Source organism: Macrobrachium nipponense, chromosome 23 (genome assembly GCF_015104395.2).
Source record: "Macrobrachium nipponense isolate FS-2020 chromosome 23, ASM1510439v2, whole genome shotgun sequence".
In the NCBI taxonomy this organism is placed as follows: domain Eukaryota; kingdom Metazoa; phylum Arthropoda; class Malacostraca; order Decapoda; family Palaemonidae; genus Macrobrachium; species Macrobrachium nipponense.
In genome coordinates, this window is record NC_061090.1 from 62,805,840 (window position 1) to 62,808,339 (window position 2,500).

Below are 2,500 nucleotides of genomic sequence, written 5' to 3' on the forward strand. Positions count from 1 at the left end.
AGAGATTGTTTGTTTGTTCTACAGGGCTAATACACTTAATAAATTCTATTGAAGTAAGGAATTTTACATAATTGGATAGTTTATGTTTATAGTGATTGACAGACGTACGAGAATCTCCCGGTATATTCACGGGAATCTCCTGATGTGCTAAAAAAAAGATTCTCTAAGATTCATACGCGCTATTTTCCCGATTTACTCAAAGAAGACTCTCCTGATTTATCCATGTGAATCTCCTGATTAATCCGCGCTAATCTCCTGGTTTATTCACGTGATTCCCCATAAGTATGGAATTGAATCACGTGATTTATTCGCGTAAATCTCCTGATTTATTCCTGTGATTCTCCCTGATGTATTCACGTTAATCTCCTGATTTGTTCACGTGATTCTCCTGCAGTATTTACTTGAATATAATGAATTAATAAAAAAAGATCTGCTGATTCATTCACGTGAATCTCCTGATTTATTCACGCGATTTTCATGATTTATTTTCTTGAATTTCCTGAATTATTCACGCGATTTTCCTGATTTACTCACGCGAATCTCCTGATGTATTCACGTGATTATCAGGAGATTCGCGTGAATAATTCAGGAGATTCACGTGAATAAATCAGGATAATGGCGTGAATGAATCATAAGATTCGCGTGAATAAATCAGGAGAATATCGTGAATATATCAGGATAATCACGTGAATAAATCAGGAGATTCTCAGGAATACTCCAGGAAAATCACGTGATTATCTTGATATATTAGCGTGATTCTCCTGATTTATTCACGTGAATCTCCTGATTTATTCGCGCAAATCTCCTGGAATATTCCTGAGAATCTGCCGATTTGCCCCAAGAGCCCAAAAAAGAAGATATTCCCGAGAATGATTCACGACAAACTTAACGACTCCCGAAATCTTGCGATTCGGTTGCGAGAGACGGGAATTCCCGAATTCCCGATTTATCCAAGGAACAAATTCCCGACGGTTTCTCTCCAGGAGGCCGGTAATCAATATCCGAGGGGCATGTCGGGTTAAAGCTCAGCTACTGGAAGGACACCCGTTAGAAATGGCCTCTTTAAAAGGCCAATTTCACGGTGGGGGGCAGAGTAGCAGCAGCAGCGTGGATTTCGACACCCCCAAAACACCAGCCCCCCCTCCCCCCCAACCCCCATCCCCTAAGTGAAGGCTGCTCCGGTGGTGTTGATCAGTTCCTTACTACTGTACGTAGACCACGGCGTATGGATTGCCCGCACGTGCTGATATGTACACACGCACACACACACACACACTCACACGAATTAACTTGAGTTTCCCGATTTTGTTACATCATGCTTTTGTCTTTAACTTGACTTCTGCTCCTGTCTGTCTGTCTGTCTGTCTGTCTGTCTGGGTCAAATCTTGAAATTTTGGATGGTTACTCAATCCCGGTGACAATACAACCTCACTTGATCAGTAGGTCAGCGGTGAGCGCTAGTGACCTACAGTGACCTCTCCCAGTTTCTAAGGATTTCTATGAAACTCTATGGGATTTTCACAGCTTCTTTGGCTCAGTAGAATCTACTTTCTATATTAACCCTCCCCGTTCCCTCTTCCATCCCTTCCCCCCCCCCCCCCCTATCTCCTTACCTCTCCATCCCCCCACCCCTTACAAAACACAAGATCAAGTGCTAATTTATCCCTGTTCTTCCCCTCCACCTCCCTCCCCCTCCACCTCACCACCCACCTTCCCCTCCGCTCCCTCCCACTCTCCCTACCCTATTCCCCTTCCAACCCCCACCCCCTCCCCTCCTCCTTTCCGCTTCCACCCCTCTCCCCTTCCAGTTCCCTTCCTCCCCTCCCCTCCCCTTACCCTTCCATCACCCTCCACTACCCTCCCCTTCCCCATTCCATCCTCCTCCCTCCCCTCCCCTTCCCCTTCCATACCCCCCAACTACCCTTCCCTTCCCTACCCTCCCCTTTCCTTCCCCTTCCTTTCCATCCCCATCCCCCATCTCACCTCCCCACCCCTCCCCCATCCGTAGCACACAATCAAGTGGTAATTTAGGTGTGTCCTCTCCCTACCGTTCCTTCTTCCCTCCCCCTTCCCTATTCCCTCCATCTTTCCTTCCCCTTTCCCTTCCCTCTTTCCAATCTCCCTCCACTTCCCCATCAACGGATATCAATTTCGTTAACTACAAACCATAAATCGGTTGCGATTTCTGTCAAAACTAAAAGATATATATATACTATATATATATATATATATATATATATATATATATGTAAAAATCAAACATGCTATCATTATAATGCACTAAAAAGTAAAAAAACAATTTCTTGGGACAAACCAGAATTTTCTAAAAATTAATCGTCCGCAAAAAATAAAAAGGTTGGCACCAAACATGGAAGGAAATATATATTTTATTTTCTTGTACCATTTCCTTCCGCCTTTAGGGCCAACCTTTTTATTTCTTGCAGGACATGAGTTAATTGTAAGAAAATCCTGGTTTTATTCTTTAGTGATTTAATTTTTA

The 2,500-nt window shown here is 43.7% G+C and overlaps 1 protein-coding gene across 2 annotated transcripts in view; it reads left to right on the forward strand.

The window, feature by feature from the left end:
* LOC135201297 (prolow-density lipoprotein receptor-related protein 1-like) overlaps positions 1-2,500 on the forward strand; it is a 38,281-nt gene that overhangs the window by 7,027 nt on the left and 28,754 nt on the right. The gene's annotated exons all lie outside the window — the stretch shown is intronic.